The sequence below is a fragment of the Micrasema longulum genome, unplaced genomic scaffold (assembly GCF_059751315.1).
Source record: "Micrasema longulum isolate JH-2025_06_02 unplaced genomic scaffold, ASM5975131v1 h1tg002883l, whole genome shotgun sequence".
NCBI lineage: Eukaryota > Metazoa > Arthropoda > Insecta > Trichoptera > Brachycentridae > Micrasema > Micrasema longulum.
The window spans coordinates 74,747-85,424 of NW_028280004.1; positions in this window are offsets into that span (position 1 = coordinate 74,747).

A 10,678-nucleotide genomic window follows, 5' to 3' on the forward strand; every position below is an offset into this window, starting at 1 on the left:
TGTGATAAAAAGACCTGTGTTGAGTGGGGACACAATACAATTAAAATTGGTAGCATATTGAAAAAAACAGAATATTATATTATACACATGAAAATATATTTAATATTTTATTATGTTTTATAATATTATACACGTGAAAAAATAAATGTAAAAAAACTTATTTCATGAAATAAGTAAGTTAAAATTAATAATCAATAATGGAAAGTTATTAATAATAATTAACAAAAATATTACTCATTTTCAAATTAACCAAATTTTCGCAAGTACGAGTTTTTAAAGGTGTAAATTTAAATTGTTGAAAAAAAAACAATGGTGAATGAAACTTTTATTTTTTATTAGTATTAAAGCAAAAACCATTTTTTCCACTCTGCCTTATAAGTTTATTTTCTCCTTTTTTTTAATAAACACGCTTTTTATACGATACTCACTCTTAAAATCAAAAACTCTCCATCGGAGAAGTTCACATGTTCTTGATTAAATTTAAATGGAGTAAGAATAGAGAGCTTAACAAAGTTTAATTAAGGAAAAGAATTTCTTTCATTCAATTCTGACAGTTTGTCATCCTTATTCGCTCTGCTTAATATCTAATTATATTGGAACAATTTAACCAAAAATTGGGTAGACAATAATTTTAAAAAATTAGATAGGTTATCTTGTAATTTTCAATATGAAAGGTAAGCATTACACGCTCTTTCTATACTAAAATGTTCTTACTTTAATTTTGTACAAAATATTTTTACACACAAATTAAATTAAAAAGTCCTCTTTACTAGGAAACCTGTTTTGAGAAGTGTGAAACATTTAGGTTTTTACATATTTCACATATCATTCAAATATATCTAATTTTTTTTCTATCCCTAATTTCTTCACCCAGATTTCTATTTATTATTTTAAATGTTCTTTGATATCAGTTTACTTAATTTCATGTGGAAGCATTTTAAATCATTTTGCAGAAAAACAATCCTTGGGCTTTTGTTAAAAGGAGAAACAGATAATTATGGTATTTACAATTAACCATTAACACCAAAAAAAGTCTGGTGAGGGCCTTGGTTTTTTCAATGTCCATGTACGGTGAGAAGTTTGGAGTATTAGACACTGAGAGATCTGAAAAAAAATAAATGGAAGCTTTTGAAAGGTGGTGTTGCCGTTAAATGCTGCGGATCTGTGGACAGCCAGATGTAAGAATTATATCTATTCTCCAGAAACTATAAAAAGATAAAGACTTACATTCATGTACAAGAAAAAAATCCTGCAGTTCTTTGGACGTATTTCCAGGTTGAACTCTGATACTTAGGAGAAAACTTTCCTTTTGAGAATTGTCGAAGAGACAAGGTTGCGTGGACGTTAACCGACAAAATCAAACGGCTTAGTCAATGAATTATCAGAATCGTCACTGGCAAATGCCTACATAAAAGCACAAGACCGTTCCAGATAGAGGAAGACTATCCACAGATGAGCCATACCTGGAGTCAGACGTAATCACAATCCTCAAACGTGACACACAGATTGAAGAGAGATGTTATTTCTAGCCCTTGTTGTATATTCATGTTAGTTGAGGCATGACAATGTTCATCTCCAAATATGTGTTGCAGAATAATTTAAGCGTATATAAGACTTATCTCAGGTACATCGAAGGCTTTAAAATGTTATGTAGATGGGGTTCTTATTACTACCTTGAGAATAACTTTTATGATGCCTTTTTGTGCTTAGATAACTAATTATCTTAAACTTATTTAAGATGTGTAGCTGCAGCAAATCCCCATCCTATTATTCTAAATGAGATTGGCAAAGTGCATAGTATTTTTTTACAGTTTTTTTTAATAATGTTTCTGTCTTACAGAAATACATTAGATTTACGATTTTATTTGCTGCATTATAATTCATCCTGATATTAATTTTGTTTAAAATTATTACAGTAAAAATATCAGTATCGGAATGCAATTTTGATAAGTCAAACTGCTTTGCCATTTAACCATGGCAACCATAATAATAATAATATAACTTATCGACCCAAAGTGTCCAAATGTATTTTAACTTTTCAAAATAAGTTTTTGTGCGTTTAAATAAATGTCAGAAATCTGTTACTTAAAAAATATTATTACTTTTACTCTTTGGAGTTACAACGAACTCATTTTGGGACAGAAAAATGGTTACATAAAGTTGTAGTAATAATGTGTAGTAACAATGATATGAAAACAAAACAAAATAATAAACATTGAAACAAAAATTTACCTTCCACGTTCCTCCTCAAGTGGTAGTTTTCAAAATTAATATTCTCATTTTTTCATGTTTTATAGGACTCTGGTACCCTGTTATTTACGAAATACCATAATTATTCAGAAAAATGTATTGTGTAAAATCTTGGTTTCTTCTGCGCATATTGCATATTGCACAAAAATTTTTCATTGTACTAGGCCCGACACGGAGTGACCCGGCCGAAGGCTCTGTATACAAAAGTAGCGCAAGCCGCGTGGGCGAAATTTCGACTGAAATCAAAATGACTAAATAGTATTCCGGTGTGATTTATAGCCTCTTTGTCTCCGCAACATTGTATCGCAGGATCGTTTCTTGTTTATGTTGCCAACATGCATATTTATATCCAGAAAAGGTATGCATTTGCTGTTCATAGAAACATACCACATATGTTCCAAATGTTCCACCGTTTTACAAACATATTTGAGACGATTTGTCGACATATTTTGTGGATTAAAAGCCTTTATTTTTTATACCAAAACTCAGAAAACCAAGCTTCTGAGTTTTGATAGTTAGTTCGATTTAATTGCTACCATATGAAACAGTTAATATTATAAATTAGGATGTTAAGTGTATAATAGTGATAAATAATTTTAGAATAAGTATAGATGTAAATATTGTGTTGTAAATATATATTAGACTATGTTACATAGAACTAAATAAATAAATAAATAAAGTCTGAGAACTGACGCAGTAGTCTCTCATGATGACCATTTTAAGGGTACAGCGATAGACTTGGCTTGGACACGTGCTGCGGATGCTTCAGGAGAACCTCAACACAAGTTGTCTCTTCTTCACACCTGCAGACTTCCACCGTCTTGGAAAGCCATCCATGACGATTTTTTGGCTTTATTCGGCGGAACTAAGGGAGGCGAGATTGACTTAGAAGAAGACGATAGTAGGCTGGCGATAGAATCTCCTGGAGGCATCGAGGATTTTTTATTTACTAAAAACCTTGGTCATATCTTAATATTAAAAATATACATTGCAGATTAGACAACTATAGTACTAAGTGTTATTAAGTTTATATGTCGACCGGTTTCTAGACGTACCCATTTCTTTGTCAGGACACCAATTAAACCAACCTGCGAAACCCACCATACACCTTCACCACAGTTGTTGCACAAAAATATAAAAATCACCCCGACATGCATTTTAATAAGCAACCCTTGCGTGCACTGATTACGTCAGAATAATAATAGAAAACGAATAGAAAAGAAAAGTCGAACAGAAAAGACGGCGAGTGGTTGTACTCGTATACAAATATTAAAAGACATTAAGTTAAATGTTTTACCACAAAGTTAATGCTTTGCATATTAGTAAATAATAAAGGTACACAGAAATCAAATATTAACAAAAATAAGTAGTATAAAACTGTCTTAACATTTTGGAATTGAATTGTTGAATGTGGCGCCTGCTACTTCTCTAAATGCACTCTCCGTTCTTTTTGAAAGCTGCCATTTTTTGTAACATTAAATCCCAGGTATTTTAAATTCTCCACCCATTCGATGATTTAGTTTGACAGAATCAGGGTATTTCGAGTTTAAAGTTAACACTTCGCTAATTGGAAATAAAGTTTTTATGGTTTTCATCAAAACAGGTTTAAACATTAAACGCCAAAAAGTTAGTATCGGCTCATCATCACTCATCATCCAGGATCATAATTGTAATTTTATACCAGTTGAATGAATAAATTCAAGTTAATTGAAATTTCCAATATCCCATTGGAGACCCATAAATTATTATCCAGCGTCAGGACTCACCGACTGACAGCCGGAGCAGGTCCCGTCACTGGCGAAGGGTGGAACTAGGGGAAGGGGGAGTACAAAGGGAGGGGACGACGTCTGACATATCTGGGGCGACCACGCCAACCGACCAACCCCTGGAAATACCAAACTAATATCCTAATAAATTCAGCAAACCTACCATCCTGCGAATTACTACTTTCATCGTCCCTTATCCGCACCTGATGCATAGAGCACTGCGTTAGTCTACCAAACGCATCATTTCTCCATCAACAGTAAAGTGATAAGGTCAGTCTAGGGTCTATAAAATATTTTTTTATGAGATAAATAAATATTTGCGATCTACCTAATCTGATTTACCCAAATATTTCATTCTGAGGGCCATTTTCAACAAGTTGTATATAACTCACCATTAAAAAATGGGAATCAAGTTGGGGTAGAGTGAGATTCGAACCACAACCAAATTCGATATATTCATCACTGAATTGGTACACCAATTTCAACGTTATTTGATATTTTCTCTTTCTTTAAAACTAAGACTATCAGTCTTACGCGTCAGATGCCAGTCAAGAGACTAATAAAAAAAATATTTTGGATTTTAAAAAATTTATTAATAACACTGTACATACATATATAAGGGACAGAGACTCGGTTTTTAGCGACACAATCAGGAACGACCCGTGACTTTTAACTTGCCCCGACTCGCTAGAAAATCCGTGTTGAGTCTGGGCACCTGTAATGCATTTATAAACATACATACACACATATATACAAATATATTCTCAAATCTTTTTTTTTAATGTTTTCATTCAGAAAACAAATATAAGTATACAATACTACTAAATACCATATTTATATTAATTTAATACATATTTGTACATTAAAGTTTCCCATTACGTAAAAGAAAAAAAACTATTCTTGTGTACATAATGGGGAGTGAAGTCTTACAATTTGTTTATTTGATTTTTAATTATAAATAATCGTATTAAATTTTATACATACCATTAATAAACTATACATTATTTTACCTGTTACGTGTTTATACATTATTATTACATTACTTGTCTATTTGCATTATATGTAAATTTGAAATATAACGTAATTTAAAACCCCTTTTTTAAAATAAATATTTAACATGTATTTTTTCACTAAACTATTGAATGTGTTCCTCGGTATACATATAACTTAGTGTTGTGTCCGTTTTTTATTTTATTCAAAAATAAGAACCAAAAGAAAAACAAAATGGCAATGATTATTTGCTTTCGATAGAAAATTTTCTGCTCTACAAGATATTGTATTTGCTTTTACGTAACATTTATTATTTCATTTGTCTCCATCCTTCAAAATGGAATGTCACGTAGTAAAAAGAGAGCATTTTAGACATTTCCTTCTGTTTGCGTTCAATCGAGGGAATAAATGAGATAAAAATATGGAGACAACATTAATGAATAATTGACTGTAACACAAAAGTAACTTCAAAGCAAACACAGTATTATGTACAACAATAAATATTCTTTCGAATGACGTATACCCTTGATATGAGATATTTTATCTTAGTTATGCAAAAAAAAAAACTATTTTTTTTTTATTATTTTTTTTTCTGTACTAATATATTAATATATTTTCCTATCAAGTTGATTATTTTTATTCAGTGTTGTTTTGCTCTCAAAGCTTTTAAAAAGTTTTATTTAACTTTGTTTTCAATAATTTGCCTTACATATTTTAAAAGTGATTATTATTTAATTTTGTTTTATATGGTAGAAAAATATATGTTTATGTTACTTTTGTTGTTCATTTTTTAATTTAAAAAAAAGCGGACACTACTTATATTAACACCTAATAAAACATTTTAAGTTTTCTTTAAATATACAAAAATAAAAATAACTGTGAAGAATAAATTCCAATCTTAAAAAATTTCTATGGAAAACCTTTTATTTAAAATAGGTGTTTTCACATTTGAATATTTTATAGTCCCTGGACTGGTACCTAAAGCGTAAGACTGATCATATTACCTTCATGTAATGAAAATTATCAAGACACTCTGCCACTTTTTTTTGTTATTTTATTTGTTTCTATATAGGCGACTCAAAACAGGCAGAAAAAGTGTCGGTAGGACTCAGACAAGGTAGTCTGATGACTGATGACATGACAGGTTGCATCGACACCGCTTTAATATTCCAACTGCAGTATATCTCGACTATTTAATACATGGAGGCAAGATGATCAGTCGTAGGCGTCTGGCTTCTGTCAGTCCAAAGACTCTCAAATATTTTAGTTTAAAATCACCTTTTTAAATAAATAATTATCAACAATATTTTGAGTTTGTCCATTTTTTTGTAAAAAAGAACTGGATTCAACTCCCCGGGGAGCTGTTCATATAAACATATGATAACAGAGATGAAGATAATTTAAGAGAAGGTAATATAGAAGTCTGGGCATATACAGTGCTTATGAAAAAATATAATTTTCAGGCGTTGCCAAGTATGTATGTAGGTGAAATAATTCAATTAGATGAATCTTACCCGCATAAATAAAGGCTCACAAACATCAACAGATAAAAGAATTCAAAGAACATAGATGTTCAAATATGGGCAGAATAGTGAATGTTCACAGTGTGTAAATTGGCCACTTAAACTAGCCATTGACCGTTCATAAGCCCTTTAGATGTCTAGACTTCTATATTACCTTTTTCTAAATGTTCTTCTCTGTTGTAATATGTTAATAAATATTAATGTCAACTATGTTGGGAATCGAACCCGAGTCTCTCGCATGGTAAGCAAATGAGCCGACTGTATGACCCCGAAGCCGACAAAAAAATATAAAATATAGAATTGCAAATCAATTAATGATTAAATGTGGCAATTTAAATAATGCTGCTATTGTAATATACCTCAATTAATTTTAATTAGGAGATATATTTTTATAAAATTAAAATAGTTTGCGGTTGCTAGAATGGACGGGTAAGGTAGAACAGGTCCCAAAAGGTTAGTCGAATTTAATCATAACCGTCCAGTGGTCCCCGTTTCAGGCTGAAAGTTGGGGGCATGGGATATGGGGGCTGTCAGTTGTTCATAATTAGCTGCTGAAATTCTCTGAGGCAAGGGAAACGTGCAGTGTACAGTATGCAGTCTCCTCTGCATTGTAGTAAGCCCGTACATGACACCGGCCCGGTACCCGCTTCTTCCCGCTTATACCCTACTACCCGCTTCTACCCTCTTCTCCCCCACTACTACCCTTGGAGATAATTTCATTCCTCCGCTCGGAGAATGTGATTATGTTATCGCTTTGACGTTGATTCAACCAAACTCTTTATCCGACATTTCAGTCATTTAACGCCTTATTAAGTTGAACTTAGGTTTTGATTATTTTCGCGGGTAATTTCCACTGTTGTACATTTCGCTCATCAACGTAATTTAATGACATCATTGTTTATTCAACGTGATGTATCCACACTCATGTAAAGGTACTCGGTAACTCGTATAACAGTAACCAGATAGCAGCTTTGTTGACTCAACAATGAAGCTTAGCATATATTATCACTAATAAAATTTGGAATACCCAGGTTCAATAGTAGACTCGATCATCATTTTTTAACATATTTTCAACAATCGAATCTGGGTAATAATGAATGCATTTATCGAGTATGCTCATTATAAGATAAAAAAATTGCGCCGTAGATCTTTTTAACGAAAAAAAATACTGTTAAAAATATATCAAAATATCGATAGAGACGTCATAAGAGCAAAATTTTTAGTTACTATTTTTATATCGTTTTACTCATTTGTGTTCATTTTTTTATTATAAATTATAAATATGTACACGTTTGATTGTGCATTGGTGTATACATATATGTTCATGTGTATATATATATGCCTGTTCATGCGTGTATATGTATGTATGTATGTGTATATATATATATGTATGTGTGTGTGTATGTATATGTATGTATGTTGTATTTGTACATTTATGAACATTTTCACTTCATTTTCGTTGTTTTATATTTACTTACTATTTCTTCTTCTTCTTTTCCTTCCCTATTTTCCCATCCCACTTCCTTTCACTTCTAGCAAACTACCCATTGTTTTTTTTATATTTTTGTTCCTATATGAAACTCATAATTGGTCTTGTTATTTGTTGTTATTCTTTATGTATTGTTTATTACTATGACTGTTTTGGTTTCAAAAATAAATAAATAAAAAAAATATATATTTATTTAAATAACGTAAATTGTGCGTAGGTAAATGGCGGGTTAAAATTCTCAAATAATCGATTATTTTTTTTAATTTTTACAGAAAATAAAATAAAAGACAAGTGATACTTTAATCCACAAATTTGGAATATCTAGTAACCAGTTTCATCGCTTTCGCGACATCTTCAAGACTGGTATCTTTAGTAAGAAAATCAATGTATTTATACAAAACAAAGGTAAGGATATAGAATCCAAAATTATATGAGAGTAAATTAAATCAAATTATTTTTGTCTTAAGAATCATTAACCAAGTGTTTCAGGCTAGCTAATAAGTCGATATAATGATATTTCTAATGAGTTTAAGTATTGTAAGGATATTATTTTTGATTATCCCATCCTTCGTGAGTCTGTTTTTTTTCAATAATGATTGGTGAAAAACAAAACGTAAAAAGTCATTACTTAAATTATTACGACGGGTATAGTAATGGGGAATAAACGTGTGTTTGCTGTTCGTATCTCGTAAAATACACTCGTTTTTTATTTTCTATAATAATTCAAATAAACTTCCATGAAGATTTTTCACTAACAAACTTAAATGTATTAAAGAATTATTATATGAATGGAGCTTTTATCAAATTACATTTCTTTTTTTTGGGAAAAATGGTGCCACGTGGTCTTTTTTAAATAATACAAACTACCATACAAATAAGTACATGATTTTTCAGAGCCAGACCGTTAGGGGTTTGTGGAGGGGATGCTAGTCCGAGAAACTTAATATTAACTTCATTTTCAAACCATAATAAAAAATAATAAAAAAAGTGTTCTTTATTCCATGAGGAATGCTCCTCGGAATCGTGGCCTGGCCCTGAAATACCGTTCAAATTAATAAAAAAATATTAATAGCTTTTCTGTCAAAACAACCTTACAAAAACGTGTTGTATAAACGGACAAAAATTCTTGGTTTTGCAATGCATTTTTTCGTGCAAGATAAAATTTCGTTTATGAATAAAACTGTCAAATTTCATCATCCAATTTTATAACATTAACTTTCTTTTTTGTCTTCTACATATTAAAAAAAGATTCGCTTTTAACTATTATTTTCACAGCGATACATTAATGAGTAGGTTCAGTGCAACAGTAAATTGGATATGAAAAATGTTTTCTTACTTCAAACAATCAATCAAACAAACCATCACGCCGTTTCCCCGTAAAGTCTTGCGAGTCGCCCATACAGAGATAAACTACTGTGCAATTATTGACCACGAAGTTAGCTACAGATTACAGCAATACAACGGGCTGTGGGTTCTAGCGTTGATAATGGCAGGCGCTACCCGAAACCGTCTATTGCACGTTTGTTGTTAAACTAAAAACCAAACTAAAACCATACAAAAAAATTGGAATGCTTTTGTTCTATAAAATGGTACTTAAGGGCTTCTAGAGAGAATTATTACTCTTGGGTTTTTTACCATATTTTTATATAAAAATAGATAAAACAGTATTTATTTTCTTTTATTCAGGAAACATTCAGTACGATTACATAGTTTTATATTTTACACAGTTAGACTTAACTCTAATGGACCAGTGAAGTTTCCATATTATATAATAATTATGTTATGTAAAGTTATCAATGAACGTACAAAAAAGAGAAGGAAAAAAAACATAAACGGAAGTTGTTTAAAAATTTTAATGAAAGTAAAAAATGTTATTTAAAAGTTTGTAGTTAGTATTTACAAATTGAAATAATATTAGAAATGAAGAAAAAAAAAATTTAAATGTAATCAAAAGGCAAGATTGAAAAAGATGCTCAGATATAAAAAAAATAAAAAACATCTTCAAAAAGGAAAAACATAAGTATACGCATACATATTTTATGGTCTTTTGTGCGTAATATGTGCCTTTTGTGCTCAAAACCTTTATTTCACACCCCTTAAGCCCCTGAAGTAAATGATTTTTTCGTAAACTATGTAAGCTTTAAAAAAAAAATCTAAAATGTTTGAAAAAATAATTGAATTTATAAATGCAACAATTTTTTTTTTACCGTGGTACTTACAGGGTTAAGAACTTTAAAGTTTACGCTATACCAAATTTCAAAACATTTTACACACCAACTAATGTTGGAAACTAGCGTTAAAAACTATTTTTATCCAAATTTCCGTGCATCATAAAACCGACAAACCACATATCTCTCGGGATACTTACTCCGCGTTCTTATCTGAAGCAATAGCTCTCGAGCTTGTACAAAAGTAATGATAAAAAACAGTCAAAAGGAGACCGAATAAGGCCAACAAGAAGGTATTTAAACAGACGTGTGAAACAAACAACAACACTAACTTTTTATGCACCTGGAGAATAAAAGCACAGAATCTCGTAAAAGTAGAAAAAGCTTTCGTCTAAGGCTTGTTCGTCCGGTCGTGTTTTATGCGGGGAATATTTTTGAAGGGCGGAGGCCTATAAAGAAAGAACGTGCTTCGCAGAGACTTCTCTGCCTTCG